This window comes from Eublepharis macularius, chromosome 15 (genome assembly GCF_028583425.1).
Source record: "Eublepharis macularius isolate TG4126 chromosome 15, MPM_Emac_v1.0, whole genome shotgun sequence".
NCBI classification, from domain to species: domain Eukaryota; kingdom Metazoa; phylum Chordata; class Lepidosauria; order Squamata; family Eublepharidae; genus Eublepharis; species Eublepharis macularius.
The window spans coordinates 15534455-15556050 of record NC_072804.1 but is presented as its reverse complement, the minus strand read 5'-3'; positions in this window follow the sequence as shown (position 1 = coordinate 15556050).

Genomic DNA, 21596 nt, shown 5'->3' with positions numbered 1-21596 from the left:
CCCTAAAATTCACCCCCCCTTTTTTTTAGGAAAAAAGAACGGAGAAATAGACAAAAAAACCCTTTGAAGCAGAATGAGATCAGTTGGCCTCAGTTGATGGAGGAGGGGGGAAACGCTTCATATTAAAAAACGTTGACACATTGTTTTAAAAATGAGAAAGACAAAAAAGTGAATGGACTGGATTTTTAAAATCAATATTATCAAAGCATAGCATGTGGCTTTGATTCATTTCCCCCCTCTCCCTTTCTCCAATGAAATGTTTCATGTTGTAATGTAATAGAATTAATAAGATCTGATATACTGACTTTGAATGGAATTTCATTTTTTAAAAATAGGCACAGAAAAATGCCTTCCTAATAAAGTTAATTACAGAAAATAGAAGATTCTATTATTTCATCATTAATGTAAAGAGATGGATAATTACGGTTATGTGATATGCACAATGAAATGCACCCCTTTCTGTACAAAGTGAATTTAAGGTGCCAAGCCCTTTGTGGGAAACTTTGAGAAAGATATAAAGGACTAAGCACCAGGGGTATGGGCAAAACGAAACAAAGGGGGCGGAAATACACCCAGAATTCACTGGTTCATTTTGTTAAAGTGGCTTCCAGAATGATGAAATAAATTCAGAAAACAACTTCCCGCCCACCCAAAAATTTGTGTTTCAGTTCATCTTTCCTCTCTATCTTGCCTTGTGAATGCAGGACCTCTCCGCTTGCCCTCCACTGGCATCTCCCACCTGTCCTCCCTAGCCAGACAAGCCTCTCTTATTTCCCCCATAGGAAATAATGGAGAAGGGGGGGCTAAGAGCAGCATCTTTGGGAGGCCATAAAATGGCCCCCCAAAGTGGGATCAGCTTGGGCCTTGGTGGAGGGTGGGAGGACAGGTGGGAGCAGGTCCCCTGAAAGTTGGGTGCATTTTGCTTGCAAAATGCTACCCCAAGCCACCTAGAAAGATCTTGTTTTTCCCCATAGAGAACCATGGAGAGTCTAGGAGGATGGGGGCACCTCGGTTTGGGGGGAATAACATGGTCCCCCAAAGCCCAATCTTTCTGAAGCTTGGTGGGTAGTTAGAGGAGAGTTAGGAGAAGGTCTCCACCAAGTTTGGTGTGATTCAGACAGAAAATGGCCCCTCCAGACTCCCGGAAAACTGAGAGAAGGTTTTCTCTTTGAAAACAATGGCCGAATCAAGCCAAAAAGCCAAAACTATTACCGAAACGTGAATACCAAATCAGCTTGCTGATTCGGTATTCCCTGAAAACTGAAACGGTTTCCTGGTTCAGTTAAAACCGAATCAGGTTTACCAAAACAGGCAGGCCTTGCACACCCCTACTCTCCACTTCCCTTCCCGTGAAGGAAACCAAATATGCCCTACATTCCTTTATGTGCATTTTTACACACAATGCAAGGAAACACTGGCAAACAACCGATTTCCATGCAGGCACATATGCAGGGTTGAGGAGGGAGGAATCCCCTCCAGCCTTCGATTCCCCAGCTGCTGCAAAGGCTCATGGTATGTAGATTAGGGTAAAAATTGTAAATAATAAACAATTACTAAATGAGAGCCACACTGAGGAGGATCCAGGCAATTTGCAGACTGAGTTGCTCATTCAGTGCCCCTTTCCTTAGTTGCCAACTAGCCAACTGTGACTGCAGAAGTCAACCTAAGCTAATGGGTGAAGACGCACCAAAAGATACATCATATTCCCCAGAAAAGATTTCCTTGTCTTCTCTGGGCCATGATTAAAACTGTTAAGCCAGTGTTAAGTGAACGGAGATAGCAGGGCTGTATACTGTGTCTTTCCAGATCAGTATTCCGTATGGACCAGTCCGGTTAAAGATTGGACTCCATTTTCTTTATTGAGATTGTGGCTTTGTCTTCAGTTTAACTTTATCTGCTGATGGATGAATGGATGGATGGATGGATGGATGGACTCCACTCTGGATAATTCGGCTAGGGCTTTGGAGGCTGTGAAACAGAGCTGACTGAAGATGAATCCTATGAAGACAGAGGTTTTACATCCAAATACTGGAAGCCCTAACTAACCGTATTTTGCATAGCAAGTATAGCCTATCAGAAGTGAGACTTGTTTCCTTCCTTTTATAGGATCAGTGCCCCCCTATTACCATCTCAGTAGCGAGATTTCTTTGATTGCTATGAGAATTAGAGACTGTAAGATTTAAGCTCTGGAGAGATGATTGATTTTGGATTGCATTTTCTATATTCAAATATTGCTTTTGTCTGACTTGGCTTTATGCCAGTAAAGGTACTGACTGATATTTACTCACATGTTGACAGCACGGCAGCAGCCTCCAACATTTCTCCGCCAGAGGTCTATCACAGTTTGAGTATGGAGTGAAACAACATCTTGGACCCGTGTCAAGTCAAGATAGATGGGGGGGGGGGGCAAAAACAAAGGATCACGGTGACGTGGTCTGCATAGTCTACTCTGGTCAAAAAACCAGTAACTTTCAAAGACAACAGGTATTCAGAGGCAGAGGGCATTAAGTTAAGAGCCAGTCACAGTTCCAGCAGATCTCTTCACTGTGGGCCAAGCTACAAGTGACGAGTCCCTGTTCACTTGCGCTCCACTTGCATTCCACTTGATCACGAGTGGCGTGCAAGTGGAGTGCAAGTGAACAGGGAGGAATACACGTGAGTCTGTTCACTTGCCATGCAAGTGTAATTCATCACTTGTAGTTTGGCCCTGTGACAGCAGGTCCACTGCAACAAGAAACCTGATGCTGTGATGAAGGCCGTTATTGGGGACATTTCATTCCTAATGTTGAAGCCTGGGAAAAGCTCTAATGCTCTTTCTGAGCTTTTTGATTCCGGAGTTCAGATCAGAACTAAGGGCCAAGCTACAAGTGACGAATGACACTTGAATGGCAAGTGTATTTCTCCCTGTCCACTTGCGCTCCACTCAATCCACTTGCCGTTCAAGTGTCATTTGTCACTTGTAGCTTGGCCCTGAGAACAGAGCTCGGCTGGATCCACCCGCATCAGCTCTGGTGGGCTGAGTGTTGAAAGGAAGGATTCCTCCTGAGTGTTGAAAGGAAGGATTCCTCCTGAGTGTTGAAAGGAAGGATTCTCCCTTCATCGTAGAACACAACTACAACGCACAGGGAAACAAGGCATCAGCAGGAAACAGCAGGATGCAAAGGCAATTTATTGACACTATCACAAAGCGGGTTTTTAAAAAAAATTGCTGGTCGGCATTGGTAAGCAATAGAGTGCTCTCCTGCTAGGATGCCAACCTACTGCCACCACTTTGCCATTCAGTTTCCCACCATTGTGTGTGCCTGCCGACACTCACCTTCTTCAAGGTCCATTGTGTAAGGATCTACCAAGTAACTCTCAATAAGACTTCATTGTGAGCTGTGAAAGTATCTCTATTGATAAGCCACTAGTATCATGATCTTACTCCATCGTTTGCCAGGAATAACGGTTACATGTAAACATCAAGCAGATATAGATTCCAAAAGCGCGGGTGGCTTCTAAGCTCCCCCTCCCGGTCTAACGTCATCTAGCATCACTGAGAAGGCAGCTAAGCGGGAAAACAGCAGGCAGGATGGATGGGGGTGTTCAAGGTTGTGCCAGAGTCTCTTCCCAGACTAAGGAGAACCGTTTCTGGGGTAGCCCAAATGGAATGTACAGATAGCAGCGAGAACAAACGCTTCCCCTGCATGGCTTCTCATCGCGGGTCCGAGAGGCAAGACTAGCAACATCTGCAGTTCAAGCGAAGTATACCTTCAGCATTTAACCATAATAACAAAGCATAAGAAGTACCAGACCACAATCACCACAGCAGTGCTGACTATGAGCAGGACAGGTGATTACAAGCACCTGACACATTGTTCTTTTTGTGTGTGTTGTGCTTGACGAGAAACTCGTTGGATCAATGAGTTTTTGGAGTAAGGAGGGACAAATGGTTGGTAACAAATTTATGGGTTTTAGTTATGTGCAAATAAAACCTCGTTTCCCCACTCTCCCTGAAAAGAACAGCGTGTGTATGAGCGTCGGCACAACACTTGCTTTGATGCCTTTCCCTAAGCATTCTTTGAGTTCCTTAGCACTGAACCCTGCTGTTGTATGTATGCTCAAGCTTGGTGGTTCGATGATTTGGAGAAAGGATTTCATTCTGTGCCATTTTGGTGCCATTAAGTACAGAAACAGCTGCCCCAGAGCCTCGTTTTCCCAACCCTCTTGAAAAGAACAGCGTGCACCTGCACATGTGCAGCCAGCACCTGCCTTGTACACACACAACACACCAAAATTCATAACGAAAATTCCAAATGGATTAGATCTGAATTGGCACTGGCCCACCTGGAACAAATTAATAACAAAACAGAATTAGCAGTAAAAGAGTACATCTTGCATATTAACGAGGTGATTTAAATATTAGGCCAGGTCCCCCATAACATCACCAGAAATGACATGAGTAAGCCGCACCTCCCAAGACATCTCCGGAAGTGATGTGAGTACATCATGCCTCCCATTGGATGACACCAGAGGTGACATGAGCAGGCCACACCTCCCGTAATGCCACTGGAAGTGGTGTGAGTAGGCCACTCCCCCTACTGCTGCATCACTGGAAGTGATGGGTACACCACGCGTATTGATAAGGTATTTTGCATATTTGCTGCATCACCGGAAGTGACGTGCACAGGCCACCCCCACCCCATGACATCAGCGGAAGTTAGAGGAGTAGGCCACCATCTTGCTACGTCACTGGATCTCCTTTCTCCAACACTCACCCACTGCCCTGCAGAGCAGAACCCAAAGCTCTGCAAGGCCCTGGGCCTGGCTTGTACCAGCTGGGAGCCTCCATCCCTCCGTTGGGCGAGAGGCACCCTGGCCAGGAACCACCATCCCTTGGGCTGAGAGCAAAATTCTCTGAGTTGGGAGAGATGCCTGCCTCCCCTCTCCCTCTCGCTACCCAGGAAATCTGTTAAAGGGGGGGGAGAAACGGGCCTGGAATCCTTAAAATGTTGGACCCAGGCATTACCCAATATTTCCGGAAATGTATTGAATCCAGAAACCAGTATTCTCAAAAGTCCCAAATACTGCTCTGGATACCAGAATAAACTTGAAAAATACCGGTAAGGTATTTGAACCAGATGTATACAAGCAGGCATCCCTCATGGTAGCTGTGTTTGTTGTTCCCAGAGCTGCATGAGCCATGAATAATGGGTGGGTGGCAGGGTCCAGTTCTGAACCCTCCTGCCTTATCTGTCCATGGTATGTCAATCTATCCCCCTCCAATACCGAAAGTCAGCTGATCTAGAGAGACAGAGTGCCGGGAAGGGAGGAGGGAATGCTTCAGCTACCGTCACTTGCAGACTCTTATTAATGTTAAAATTAGACCACATCTCTTGTTTTATATGCAAACGAACTATATTTATATTCATATTTATATTTATAGTCTGTCTTTCTCACTGAGACCCAAGACAGATTACACAGTGTGAGTCAATGTGAACAGCAGCCAGGACAGTCAATGAACAAATACTGTGGGTATGGGTTGCAGAAATCTGAAAACAAGCACAAATCCAAATGCAGAGATGAAACATTGCTGAAACAAAGCATAAATAGTTAAACAGGACATCTTTGGCAACGTGGCAATTAACTATTGGGAGTATAATCACAGCAATAAACAGTACCCAGTAGAATAGTCTACAGTCCCTGTCCCTTTATGAAGGCATCTCTCTGAGCCATTTCTTACAGCATAGCCCTATTACCTGAGTACAAAAGCCCTTCTGGATAATTTGGTTTTGCATAGTTTGTGGAAAGCCAGGAGAGTGGGAACTTTCCTGATCTCAGGCAGGCCATTCCATAAGGTGGGGGCTACTTCAAAGGAAGTATTACGTGGGCAGCTGTTGCTTTTGCCCAGCTGCAGGGTGGTGTCTGCAGAAGGCCCATTCATGTAAGCAAAGCTGTTGTGGCAGAGCATGGGGGAGAGGTGATCCTACAGATATGAGGGGCCAAGACCATGAACGGCTTTGTATGTGATAGGCTGGTAGCTGATGGGCAGGCAGTGGAGTGGCTGCAGAATGGGAGTAATATGCATGCTCTGCATAGCTCCTGAGTGTAAACGAACTGCAGCGTTCTGCACTCGCTGGAGTCTAGCCAGTTTGGTGTAGTGGTTAAGAGTGTGGGACTCTAATCTAGAGAGACGGGTTTGATTCCCCACTCCTCCACTTGAAGCCAGCTGGGTGACCTTGGGTCAGTCACAGCTTTTCCAGACCCCTCTCAGCCCCACCCACCTCATAGGGTGACTGTTGTGGGAATAGTAATAACATACTTTGTAAACCGCTCTGAGTGGGCATTAAGTTGTCCTGAAGGGTGGTATATAAATCAAATATTGTTGTTGTTGTTGTTGTTAATCTCCAAATTGACTTTGAGGGAAGACTTATGTAGAGTGCATTACAGTACTCTAGAAGACTAGATGTTACCATGGTGTGAATCCAGGTGACCAGATCGTCCGTGTCAGGGTAGGGAGCCGTCTCCTGGGCCAGTCTGAGTTGGGGAAGGCCTTTTTTGCAGCTGCATTTACTTGCTTCTCTAGTGGCAGTGCTGGATCCAATATAATGTTGACTCTCTTAACCAAGTTAGCCAGGGTCAACTGAACCCCATCAAAATTGGGGAGTACAATGGCCTTCAAGACCTCTGCCTTCCCAACGGCATCATTTTTGAATTGTCTAGATTCAGTTTCAGTGTGTTTGCTTTCATTCATTTGATCACAGCAGTAAGCAGCAATTCAGGATCTCTACTGAGCCAGTTGGTGTAGTGGTTAAGAGCGGCAGGACTCTAATCTGGAGAGCCGGGTTTGATTTCCCACTCCTCTGCTTGAAGCCAGCTGGGTGACCTTGGGTCAGTGACAGCTCCCTCAGACCCCTCTCAGCCCTACCCACCTCACAGGGTGACTGTTGTGGGGATAATAATGACACACTTTATAAACTGCTCTGAGTGGGTGTTAAGTTGTCCTGAAGGGCAGTATATAAATAAAATATTATTATTATTACGGTAGAACCTGGGGATTTGGATAGTGAGATAAGAGCTGAGTATCATCGGCACATTGATGGCATTTTCCATAGCTACGAATGATTTCTCCTAAAGGCTTTAATTAGACATGTGAACAATCTACTGCCTGGTGACCTAGGAGAGCTAGGACTTCTGACTTTACCCCAAAGTCCAGCCTTGATGGCATCTCTGGCTGTTGTCTCTACTTTGACACCAGTAACTCAGCTTTGATACCAAACAGATTAACTGCAATGTTTGCCACTGAAGAATTCCTGAAAGTGACTCTGTCTCAGCCTCCTCAGGCTCCACGTTGACAACGGGCACTCCTCTGTTCTTCAGTCTTCTCTTCCTTGCCTTCTAGTTCCATGATCATTTTGGGTTTTTTTCAGTTGCAATAATTTTTGTGACATTTGTCTTCATGTTGTTGTTTTTTTTGTACTAGAGTACGTTTAATATTTCTCAATGAATGTTATTGTCAAGGCCTTTTCTTTCTATTTTATCACTTCTACTTATGGCAGTTGAAATACGATACATGTCAATGTCTTGAATAACCATTTTTACTGATAAAAAAAAGTAAAACAAACTCGCTTGTCAATTTGAAGCTAGCTTGTTCATGAATAATCCTGTAAACTGTATTGTATTGGGCTGCACTTTTATGAATTAGAGCATTATGAATGAGAGCACCTGAAGCTCAAAATAAATTAAATGTCCGATAAGATCAAAATGATAGGTAGATTTTTCAGTGCTCAAGGAGTGAGATTCCATAATGAGTAAGTGAGATCTACAAGCAACTGCTGTTAATGCTACACCTTGGGCAACCAAGGTCACTCCAATCCCCGCAAAAGAGGAGCCAGAGCCTGGGGGAAAAGTGAGCTTGATTTGCTTGGCAGCCAAGATGGAGGCAGACATAGTACTGAAGAAGGATCTGGGACCAGGTGGTCACTCAGTCCAGCCGGAGTGAGAAACTCCATGGGAGTCAGGAGTCACTCAAGTCATCACCAGATAGGACCCACCTGCAGCAAACATTATCAGGGAGAAACAGAGAGAGTCTCTTTACCCAAAACCTTTTACATGAGGACGCTCAAGTGAAGGGCGATGCAGTGCTTGCCAGGAAGCGAAGTTAAAAAGACAGAGTCAAAGGCTCTGCAGCCTTGCTACGAGTGGCATTTTACACGTGAAGGATAAAGGATCATTTTCGCAAGTCTTTCTGGGAACTGACGTTCCTCTCCCCCACCCCTTTTCCTTCTGTCCCTTCCCCTCGCTGCCTGAAGAGACAGAGAGAGCCTGCGGCAACAGCAACTTTTGCAAATGGTTCCTCCGGTCACAAGCCTGCTCTCAATGATCTTTGGGGCAGGCAGCTGCAACTTTCTCAGCTTTCTCCGGAGCATTCCCCCCCCCCCCGCCCCCCAGCAAGACGATTTGCAAAAGTCAGTTTCACCTCTCTGCAGAGACGGCAAAGCGTGCACCTCAGAGGGTTTGTTAATTTCCTCTTCGCCTCACTGAAGGCTATGTTAATTTCATCTCCTAGTTGGGGAGGCGAAGAGGAAATTAACAAACTCTCTGAGGTGTGCGCTTTGCCGTCTCTGCAGAGAGGTGAAACTGACAGAGCCCTGTCTTTTTAACTACGCTTCCCAGCTAGCATTGTGTCTCCCTTCACTTAAGTGTCCTTGTGTAAGAGGTCTTGTGTAGAGAGACTCAGGGCCAAGCTGGAAGTGACAAATTACACTTGAATGGCAAGTGAACAGATTCACATGTATTCCTCCCTGTTCACTTGCGCTCCACTCGATCATGTAGTGATCCACTCAATCATGCAGTGATTGAGTGGAGCTCAAGTGAACAGGGAGGAATACATGTGAGTCTGTTCACTTGCCATTCAAGTGTAATTCGTCACTTCTAGCTTGGCCCTCAGAGTCAGGGAGAGCCAAGTTCAGAATCTGGATGATCTGTCCAAGAAATGTGTCAAGGCAACTGAGAAGCAAGGGAACACTAGCTGGAAACATGAAACTCACGTACCTTGGTGCTCAGACATGGATTCAGACCTGTCCTGGAACTATTTAAGGCTGTATCAGGAGAAATCGGCACCTCTGAATAACTCTCCACCAAGGCCCTTTCTAGCTCTAGGGTTCTCTAAAACTCCTAATGATCTTCTTGACTTCTGACTCACGTGAGTAAAAACTTGTGCTCATAAAAGGTTGTAGATGGGTAACATGAATGGTGTTGGGAAATGGTTATGCTTACACATCACAACGCTTTGGCCAAAAGATGGAAACTCAGGGAGAACGAAATACTAGAATAGGTCACGTGGTACTTTTGGCCATGATAAAAGATTTCCAAGTCAGATTGGCTCACTGGTCTGAAAAACAAAAGACTCTAATCCATGATCTGTTATTTTTTTATGATTTTCACCTTTGCTTCCATGTCATCTTCTTGTCACCTCTCATATCTTGCAAATCACAGCAGAGAAATCCAGCCTATCCTTGGTGTTGGCCAATCAGATGTTTCTTCCTTCACATGGCTGGGTCTCTGCAGAGAGTTTGCTCAGAAGCCTTCAGAGCTGATGAACTGGGCCCAAGTCATGTCTGTTATCTGGATCCTGTTACAAAACTGGAATTGATTGGGAACCTACTGGTGCAGGATAGATTCATTCTCTTGTTTCAGGAGATGCCCACAATCGTATGTATCCTTAATGACAATGCTCTCGTGGAAACAGTTATGAGAATGATGTTTCATGGAACAGTAGGATTCTGATCCACAAGGAATAGATCTGGACACAAGCTCATCGTATGGAGGCGACTTACAAGGTTGCCTGCCATAGCAAGCTTCCATCCCCACTGGTCTGGCTCCCCCGTAAATGTTGGCGCATTGGGAACAAAATGTGTGCGCGCTATTGCACGATGCCGTGGCGTCAGTTCCAGATACCAGAAGCGACACCATGGTGTTGTTTTCCCAGTCACCCTGCTACTTCCCCATCAGCACTCCCAGATGATAATCCTATATGTATGTCGTATATAATCCTATATGCATGTCATTGAGTGGCAGCTGGGTAGTTGCATTTTACAGTCCCCTATCAGAAAGGACTATGCTAAAAATATTGTTCAGATGACGATTCTTTTGATATAAAAACACAAGCCATACTTCATTCTCTGAGAGCACTTAATATGTGCCATATTAAATTGCATTTATATGTACTTTAGGTTGAAGAGTTTAGGTTTCAAAGCTGCAGGTAATGAGAATATGAAAGCGAAAGAATTGGTGCGTGCATGTGCTTTGTTCAATAAATAGGTGATACAGTTACTACCACAATTGCTTTAAAATGTTATGCCCAGAAGACATTTTTTAATGTTAAACAGATGGGTCCTTTTTTGCTCCATTCCCTAATGTTTTACTAGTAACTAATTAACAGGTTTATAGCCAAAATTAGCAATAAAAAGTGTTCAGGAGCTTCGACCAAAGCTGTCTTTTTGCAATTACAACCACGCAAAACAATCTGCATGACAGTTTGAGGCTAAATATTTTTCAGATCAAACTTATCCTGCTGTTTCCAAATAACAGTTGACAAATAAGAGGCTGAACCCTGCCGATTTCTTCCATTGCTTCATAGCTTAGAAGTTCAGCCTAATATTATTAAAATTCTGAATTTGAAATTTGTAGAAAGATAATACTGTTAAAATAAATGATATATTTAGGGTTTATTTTCTGGAGTACCATCTTTGCTCCACAAAAGAAGCTGAGACTGAATAGAATTTTTCTCTATATGGTAAATTTGCAGCGTGCTAAGGAGTCCATTTTGGCAGCAGTAAACAGAGTGCACAAGGCACCAAAACACTGTTTCAAGACACCCCCTCCCAAAAAATTCACTAAAATTCAATGTGTGTGTGAGAGAGAGAACTAGATAAAGATGCTGAAACTCTGTGATTAGTGGCAGTAATGCTAGGCCTGGAGATATCTTGGAATTACAACTGATTTCCACACCACAAAGATCAGTTTCCCTGGAGAATCGCTGTTTTGGAGAGTGGACTCTAGAGGCACGCACAGGAAAAAAAAAACTTGGCTGATACGGTTCAGTGTTACTGAACTGGGAAAAAAAACGATATTCTCTGAATACTGAATTCGTTTTGCAGTTCAGTTTTGCGATAGAGAGCAAATTTGGTAAAATTCAGCCATTGTTTCCTATGGGAAACAGAATTCGGGGACATCTAGGAGGTCATTTTTCGGATTGAATTTTACTAAATTTTCTGGGGACTTACCCCTAACAGTCCTGTAACTACCCCCCAAGTTTCATGAAGATTGGACCCTGAGGGAAATTTTATAGTCTCCCCAAAAAGGTGCCCATAGCCACCTCCAATCTCCATTATTCCCCTATGGGGGAAACTATGGGAGATATCCAGGAGGCCAAGAGGGGCATTTTGCAAGCAAAATACACAGAATTCGGAGGGAGCCTACTCCTAGCTGTCCTGTCAAGACCCCACACGTTTCCGGGAGATTGGATCGTATGGCCTCCCAAGCAGGTGCCTCAGCCTCATGAAGGCCTGGGAGAACTGTGAGGTCCTTCATGAGGTCCTTGACAGCCCTGTAAAATGCGGGCATCATGGTCCTGCTCAGCACGGTGTAAGCAGGGGGCATGTACCAAGGAGTGAGATTGTGGAGCAGCCCCTGGAAGCTGGAGTACTCAGCTATGGAGAACAGCAGTTCCAAGATCTGCCTAGCGACACACCTAGCTGCCCTCTGGAACCCCCCTCACAGCACACTAGTGCCATGTGTACCAAGATGCTCAGCGTCCCATCCCTACAGGAAACCTGGGGGGCAGAGTGCCAGAGGAGCCTGTCCCCTGCCAGTTTGCTAGCAGCTGTTCGGTACCAGTCTCACTCTCCCCCGAAGAAGCACAGCCTGGTGGCGCTTCTTCATGTGGTTCCTGAGGCTGGTCATGGAGAGATGATTGACGTTCCTCCCTCGACTGACTCGGGCCTTACAGTGCTGGCACCGTGCAATACAGGGGTCTTCTGTCCTCTGGAAGTGCTTCCAGGCGTTGGAGGAAAAGGAATGCCCACGACGCCCTGTGAAGATGCATGCAGGCACCCCAGGAGACACCTCCTGTGAGGTGCTTGGGCTAGACAGGCCATGTCCATGCTGGGCAGAAGATGGCTGAGGGTGAAAAGGTGGAGATGCGGGCTTCACAATCTCTTCCTCTTCCTTCAGCATCCTCTCCTCCTGCATCAGCATGAAAGGCCTGCTGCAGGCCTCAGGGAACACTGGGGAAGTCTCACCAGTGGTGGGTCCCTCCGCCAGTTCCTCCAATGTCCTTTAGGTCCCTGGGGTGAGTGCGAGGGATGGAAAACTCATGTCCCCCAAGCCCACCCCAAAAGACTCCTCATGCTTCTGCTCCTCCTGCTGCTGAGTCTCAACAGCAGGCTCCTGCAGAGTGCCCACTTCTGCCTTGGCACCTGTGGCGGGGGTGGCACTCCAGCAAAGAGGGCCTTGCTGTCACCGGAAGCCAGGCTGGTGAATGGCAGTGTGCTGGGGAGGAGCTGCAGCCCTCCCCCTCTAGACTTATCCCTAATCTTTCTCCCAGGGCCCCTCTCTGGTCTCCTCTCATTCATGTTTCTGGCCCCTGGAACCCACACTAACTACTAGGAAGTTACCTTATTAAATGGACCCCCCCCCCAAAGCACCTAGCTAAAAAAAAGAGCTTGTTTTAAAACCTACCTACCGACTTGCTTTTTGTGGTTCTAGACCTGGAGATGGACACAGAAACCTCTTTTTAAAGGGCCTTATTTAGATATGTGGCACTACGCTAGCTGGCAGCTGAATCTCTTTTCAGGAATTAAGGAATCAAGCTGGCCCTGAATCCCAATAATCTGCAGAAAAGCCTATAACAAGATTGAAGTCTACTTCTAATGTGCCTGGACCAGCTCCAAGGGAGCCAGAGATGAGCAGAAAGATCCCGCTAATGGGCAGCCTATTTATCTATGGAATTTTACTAGAACCTGAACTCTTTCTTCTTAAATCCTACACAAGGGCGGGAAAGCAGCCTTGGTCCCTAAAAGCTACCAATTTAGTTTAGCTAATTTATAGACAGATCTACAACTAGCCAACCGTAAAAACGCTTTTTAAAACTTCAGAACACTCTTAGAAATCCAAAGTACACAACCCAAACACCACTAGGTAAAAGTGAACCCCTACAAACACCAACCCTCCAACCAACAAATATCTACAGAGAACAAGTGAAACCTCTGGGCCAATGGAAAACCGAAACACCCACTAACTAAATAGCAGCCAAAACAGTGGAAAACATCTCCCTCCCCAAATAACTAGCACAGCACAAAGTAACACACAGCACAAGAATAGAGGAAAACACAACACCCAGGGCTCATTTTGAGGGGGAATGCACAGGAACGCAGTTCCGGTAGTTCCCCAAAGAGGTCACATGTCTGGAGACCCCACCCACCTGACTCTCGGCAATTTTGGGCCCGTTTCAGCCTGGATTGGGGCCGAAACGGCCCGGATTGGGACTCTGACGGAAGATGGATCACTCTCCCACACAGCAGCGGCCCGATCCTGACCATTATGGGGCCCTTTTTGGCTATTTTCAGCCCCTTTTGGGCCCAATTTCAGCCCTGAAAGGCCAGGATTGGGTCCAAAACAGCCAGGATAGGTGATGTCAGGGGGTGTGCCATCTGCAAATTAGTCATGCTAATGACACAATTCCAGTGATGTCAAGGGGCGTGGCATATGCTAATGAGTTGTGCTAATGAGTTCCTCCAGCTCTTTTTCTACAAAATGACCCCTGACAACACCCACCCCCCAAAAGAAGAAATGTAATTAGGAACTATTAATCACCAAACTATTAAAAAGAAATTATTATTTTTTTCCCAAATTTTATTAGGTGAGAATATTAATACATACAACTTTCAAATAACATCTCAATATCATTTCCCCCCACCCTTTCCCTCCCCCTCTTTTTCAGGACTTCCAACAGCTTTCCAACACTATATCTTAATCTATTCCTAATCTATCCCCTATTTCTGTAACTCATTATATCATTTTTACATTCTGCTTTGTTAAACTAAGCCCTATCTGTTAACTTCAGAACTATTATTAACTTAAAATCTATTATCTATTACTATCTATTGACTTCAAATATATTTAAGTTTAAGCTAACAATTAAATAAAATATCTACTTTATTAATTTTGCCAATATCTATTAACTCCAAATCCACTTAATTTTAGGCTAACAGTTAGCTAACACTTCACTTCATATGGTAAAGATTCTGTCTCTTCTAGTAAAAAAAAAACACCATTCTAATAATTTTCAAATTGCCATAATTCCCCTTTCACGTCCCACTTCTTTTCTAAATTAAAAAGCAATTATTTAACTGCAACTATTAAATAGCAAAAGAAGAACTCCCAACTACAGGATAAAACTGAAGCCCCTCCCCCCAGAAGAACAGCTAAATAACAATAAGTAAAAGCCAAACCAATTAAACAAAGCACCTCACCCAGAGATGACAAACCAAAGCACCCCCCACAGCAAAAAAAATGCAACAAGCAAACCAAATTAACACAGAAAGATAGCGCCCCCCCCCAAAAAAAGAACAATTTAAAATGCAAACAAAACAACTTTTTTTTTGGTTTGGCTCCATATGATTTTAACTTTTTTTAACTTAAATATTTATACATAGGCCACAGACCGTCATACCAATTACAGAATGCAAAACAGAAAAAACAAAAATTCAACACTAACATAATCAATCATACAAAACAATATTATAAAAGGCTTTCTTAATGTCTGTTTAGTGAAATAAACTTTTGTAGTGTCACACTACAAGGTATTTGAGTGGAGTATGGTTCCTATATGTTTAGTTGTATCTAGGACATAAAAATGCACAACAATAAATAATGGGCCATTTCTATAACACCTTGAGCCTGGGACTCTTGATTTTTCATTTGTGACAGCAAATTGAAGCTGAAAATCTGAAACTGGAGGCAATGGAGGTTTTTAAAAAAAAACAGTAGGCAGACCTGGTCCTCAGATGTTGCTCACACTAAGAGGAATCAATCGACTTGTGCAGCCTTTTCAATTTACAGCCAAATTCAGCTACATATAAAGTAGGAGAGGTGTATTAACAGGGATTTCAGTAGGTTACAAATGGATCTCTCTTTGTTTAAGCCCCCCCAAATTCTCTTCCCTTCCCCACAAACCCACCAAGGCAACCCCCTCCCCCTAAGAGAAAAAAAACCCTGTGAGTCCAACAAGTCTCAAACTAGACTTCAAGGTGCCGTCAGTCAGTCAGGTACAGTCAAGTCCAAAAGTCAGCAGCAGGTTCAGCAGCAACAGGAGAATCACCAAGGAATCCTCACGTAGTCCAGAAGTCCCAGCAGGCCAGTCAAGCCACAGCCCAGAGTCCAGAAAGAGAGGCAAGCCATGCAGTCTCTCCCTATCACCACCAGTCCACAGCAAAATGGAGGCTTACAAACAGGCAAGCCTCTAATTTAACCCCTTGTAGCTGTTTAAAAAAGGCACTCTCCTTCTCGAGAATCCCATTGGCCAGAGAAGGGAAGCTGCTGCAAGGATTGGCCACTCACACTCCCCCCTCCCTTCCCTGTTCTCATTCCTCCCCCCCTTCTGCCTCTGACTCACTCCAATTCCCTCCTTCCCCCTCCCCTCGGGTAAAAAAAGGTGGGAAGCAGCGATTCTTTTGCTGTTTCTTTGCAAAAGAACAGCAAGAATCACTGCTGCTGCAGCTCCTGAAATATACCAATTTTACCAACTTCAGTTCGATATTGCCAAAGTGAGTTCAGTAATACTGAATTTTACTGAATCGGGTAAAATTTGGTATTTTTACCTGAACCCCAAACCCGAACGGCACATGCCTAGTGGACTCTATGGCATTATACTCTGTGGAGGTCTCGCCCCTCCTCAAACTCTACTCTCCCCAGGCTGCACCTCCAAATCTCCAAGAATTTGTTTGCACTTTTTTCCCCAGTGGCTCTACATTTGTCTGACATTTGTCCCACTGTGGGTTTCTTTTCCCCATTCCAGATAGATGTGATCCCATGTAGATAAAGTATTTTTCTAATTTTCTAAATTTTTTATTTGTTAGTGCAAAAAAAATTGCAGGCAACAGAAACAAAAACATTATTGGAAAACCTATACTTATGCTTCTATAAAAATGTCAAAAAATTTAAAAATAAGTCCATATGCAATGGCTGTCTATAAGGGACATGTTCCAATGTTGATAAGTTTATAAGGTTGTTAATCCAATGCATTACAGGAAGTGTACTTTTGTCTTTCCAGTGTTGTAAGATAAGTCTTTTAGCAACTGTAAGGGCTTGGAGTGTCCGTTTCCATTGACTATTGATTAGGTTCCAAGAGACAGGCTAATATTTTAAAAGTACATTAACGTCCTCAAAAATAAATGAATATTCTAATACAGAATTAATAGGGGTAATGACTTCCTTCCAAAAGGGCTGAATGACCAGACATGTCCAAAGCATATGCTTAAGAGACGTATCTTGTAAAAATTACACCGCCAACCATTAGACATTGTACTTAATCCTTTAGTAACAAGGTGCTGTGGTGTCCAACATACCCCAGACATAATTTTTTACTGAATAAGTCCCAACTTAAGCCTTATCCTATTGGTGTGACAGAATTGGATGCCCTAGCTCATTATTCCATTCATCTCTGAGAATCTGTATGTCATATTGATCAATATCAAATATTTATAAACAAATATTGTAGGTTTCATTTTATGTATTGATTCAATAAGGGTTTCCAAATGTGGGGGAGATTCTGAAGCACTCAAAGCTGCTGGGCCATATCTGAACACCAATAAATGTTGCAAATGTAAATATTGCCATTCAGCAGAAGTTGGCAAATATACTGTCCTAGACCTCAGCTGAGTTGGAAGGGGCCATACAGACCATCTAGTCCAACCCCCTGCCCAGTGCAGGATCAGCCTAAAACATCTCTGACAAATATTTATCCAGCCTCTTCTTGAAAACTGCCCGCGAGGGGGAGCTCACCACCTCCCTAGGCAGTTGATTCCACCTTTGAACTACTCTGACCGTGAAAAAGTTTTTCCTAATATCCAGCCGGTACCTTTGTGCATGTAGTTTTAGCCCACTGCTTCGCATCCTACCCTCTGCTGCCAACTGGAACAGCTCCCTGCCCTTCTCCAAATGACAGCCTTTCAAATATTTAAAGAGAGCAGTAAGGCCCCCCCTCAATCTCCTCTTCTCCAATCTAAACATTCCCAAGGCCAGCTCATCATCATAGTAAAAATTCCCATGTCTATCCAAGCCTTCTATAAAAAAAGATTTCTTCCCAGTTTTAAAATTCAGATTGGACCGTAATGTTAGTTTAGCATGTGAGAACAGGTCAAATCGATATTGTTATGATATTATGCGCCACACCTCTCTAGCTGCAGAGATTGCAGGAGGAACAAAATGTAAGTAATAGAGGTAGATCCTAATGCATTCCTTTTTAAAAAATGGCTCCAAACAAGAAGCCTCCAAGAGAGCATTTGTATGCATTAACAAATATGCTTGATGATAAGCACGAAGGTCTGGAAAACCAAATCCTCCTTCATTAATTGAAAGTTGCATCCTCTTTAAAGAAAATGTTGGTGGCGTTGAACCCCACATCAGTTTCCAAATCAAAGTATTAATTTTATGAATATATCTACAAGCTATATAAAAAGGGATAGCATGCATAATATATATAATCCAAAGCATACTATTCGTTTTTAGTGTATTTACTTTACCCCGTAATGAAAAATTTAGAGTTGCCCGTCTCTTTTTACTGCAGTGCCCTCTGCCGCTCTTCATTATGGCACGTTATTCCTGAGAAAAGTTTTTGTTTGCATTTCTTTTTCCAGTTCTGAAGCCCTACTGCATTTTTCATTGGAGCTCTTTGCAGTTTGAGTTGTTTTTCATACTGTTTTGAGTCTCAGTGAAAAAGGTATGCTGTAAATAATGTTAATAATAATACTAATTTCTTTGCCAGAAAGGAAGGCAGGCATACTCTAGGTAAGAAAGATCTATATGATCAGTCAGACCTGGTCATGCACAATTGACATTGATGCCGTAATAATAATAATGATTAAGAGCCATCAAGCTGCAACCAACTCATGGCGACCCATGCGGGGGGTTTCAGGGCAAGAGATGAGCAGAAGTAGTTTGCCGTTGCCTTCCTCTGTATAGTAACCTTTGTCTTTTTGGGTGGTCTCCCATCGAAATGCAAACCATGGCTGCTTTGCTTCCAAGATTTGACAAGCTCAGGAATTGCAGCAGAGGAAATTTGTCCCCGCAGGATTGTCTTCAGGGCTTTTTTTCTGGGAAAAGAGGTGGTGGAACTCAGTGGTGGAACTCAGGACCGCACAATGACGTCACTTTGGGTCAGCTGGAACAAGGGGCGAGTTTTTTAAAGTTTAAATCGCCTTTGGCAAAAATGGTCACATAGGCAAGAAACACAAAAAGCCGTGATAAACTAACTAACAAACAAGTAGTATGCAATTTAGTACAATATTAGACACAATTCCATAGTATAAAGTAAAGAAGTAGTAAATATATATGTATGGCTAGGTTACATAATCATAAGGCAAGGCATTTAACAAAGCAATAATCAACCAGGATATCAGTAAAGTTTTAAAGTATTAGTGCCTGAAATTGACAAAAATGTCTACAAAGTAACCACCATTCAATCCAAAAATATTTTTTGACGGTGCGAATAGAAAGGGTCTACAACAACAATCTATCAAAAATAATTTTTCTGGAACAATATAGGTGTATATGGCCTTGTACAATAATGATGGTGATAATAATAACAGCAACGATGATGATTATGGTAACAACTGCGACGGAAAGCCAGCAATTTCCTAATGCTAGCAATCTTCCCATTGCAGTTGTTACCATAATCATCATCGTTGCTGTTATTATTATCACCATCGTTATTGTTAATTCTTAAGCAGAGTTACAGACACTGACATCACCAGCATTTGGTATCTGAAGAAGTGAGCTGTGGCTCACAAAAGCTCATACTCTACCACAAATTTTGTTAGTCTTGTAGGTGCTACTGGACTCTTGCTCTTTTCTACTGCTACAGACATGGCTACCCATCTTGTTCTGTCAACAGCATTAGACATCTGTAATTCTGCTTATGATTCTGCTGATATTGTTATTTAATCCTTCTTTCTCTTCCATTTAAGTTTTATTCATCCAGAGGTGCCAGGCTGGAAGGCGGGGTAGGTAGTTGTTGCCTTCTCATTTAATGAGGTTTACTTGAGTGTGATAGCTCTTGCTAGAGTGTTGTTCTTAAAACACAGTAAAAAGGGCCTACTGATACCCACTCAAAAAGCCAGAAGTTTGGGTTCTGTAATCCCCTAACTACCATCTTGGTAGTTTGTAATGCCAGAAATATATGAATAGACCTTTCCACACAGCAGAGCCAGTGGGCATCACTTTAATACAATTTATTCTATTTTATACTTGTTAACAAGGTCAGTGATCCATGAAGACGATTCTTCTTTGCGTTTTGGTGTCTCCGAGTTTAAATTAATGGTTTGGGAGTAAGAGTGTATTACTGTGGGCTGTATAGCTAGCAATCGTTTAAATTCAACTGGGAAAAAAAAGCCCTACTCGGAGAAGCCAGGAGGACTCTCAAGGTGCCCAGGTGTTGCTGTGATTGGCAAGCAATCATTTCCTCCCTCATTTGTGTTACAATGTGTTATTGGAAACACAAGTTTGCGAGATGTTTGCTGCTCCTTACCATACACTTGAGATTCATGACCTCTGCCAATTCCCTTCCCCCCTCATACAACATGGTGATATTGCTATCTCTTCCAGTACGAAGTAAGCGCATCCATTAGTTTTCAGTCTAGCTGACCTTTAAAGGCTAGTAAAGGAGAAAGAGACATCAGACTGCCGCATCTGAACCTTTAGGGACAGTTGATGTTATCCCAGGCCTCTAAGGACTGCACAGTAATGTAGCGTTTCTCAAGAATAATACAGATATTATGTCAGGAAACAGAAATCACAGATTGATGATCTCAGGATCAGCGAGAAAGTAACACTTTAACCTTGATGGGAGTTTAAGAATTCCTTACCAACAGCTGTCTAGAACATAATTAAAGGCATTTTACCATCGTTGGCTGGATAGAATGCAAAAGATCATTTCCACACATTGAAGAGTCAAAGATATTGCTTTTATAGCTGCAGAGCTTATGGTCAGAAGTGATATGAAATATAGAAATGTGTCAGTTTTATAATAATTTTATACTTATTGGAATAATTTTCATTGGTGCTCCCCCTCCCCCCCCTTTCTGTCTTTGCTTCTGACTATCTGGAATAGCTTTAAGGATTTCTCGCTGTTTGGCAATGTTAGGCGCTTGCTGTGTTTTTCCATTTTAATGTAACAGTTAGTGGAGCAGTCATGAGAAAGAAGTTAATGATGTTAATGGTGTAGTGTTCCCCCCTCACAAAAAGGGGGGGGACCAACTCATAAAGGCTTGGTGCTAGAATTTAATGCTAGGTTCCTATATCATAAACTTTTATATTTCAATTGGAATATATATTGGAAAAATCTTCTGTTTTGCAAATTATTGTAGATTTTTGTACATAGATCACTAGCAGCTTAGTCTATAGATCAGAAAATATGAGTGAAGTGAAGAATATTGTATACAGGTAGTTTGATTTCTGTGCTTACCAGAGATGAAATGAATTGGAAGTGGTATGTTGGGCTAGAGTGTTCGTTCACCTTGGACTGGGAAGACCTTTCTTCAAATCTGGGCAGAGTCAGGGCTTTTTTTCAGCTGGAACACGGGGGAACGGAGTTCCAGAACCTCTTGAAAATGGTCACATGGCTGGTGGCCCCGCCCCCTGATCTCCAGACAGAGGGCAATCTAAACTCCCCTCTGTCTGAAGATCAGGGGGCGGGGCCACCGGGTTTGATTCCCCACTCTTCCGTTTGAAGCCAGCAGGGTGACCTTGGGTCCATCACAGCTCTCTCAGAGCTCTCTCAGCCCCACCCACATCACAGGGAGGTTGTTGTGGGGATAATAATGACATACTTTGTAAATCGCTCTGAGTGAGCGTTAAGTTGTCCTGAAAGGCGGTATATAAATCAAATGTTGTTGTTGTTACTATTATTATTATATCTCGCTTACAGCTCAATCCTATGCAGACTTACTCCAGCCTGACTTCATTAGGCTTAGACAGGAGAAAATCTTCACAGGAACATATCATTCATTACTTAAATCTGTATAACTTGCATCTGAATGTGTGAACTAATCCCACTGAAAAGTATTGTGTCTGCAGTATGAGAAAACTCATCCATACATGTGTGTGAATCTGCGTGTCCCAGTACCTCGTCTCCTTGGGATTTTTCTTCTGAGGCCTTTTTTGGTCCTTCCAAGGGTGGTGTGAGGCCTCAGAAACAGATAAGGGGGCAGGCTTGCCAGATTCCATGCTGTAGTGGGGGGATCTCCTGTCCCCAGCCTCTGCCTCCCGCTGCCACTCACCTGACTGGCACCTGGAAAGACTGGACACAGACCTGAGTCATGCACATGAAACATGCA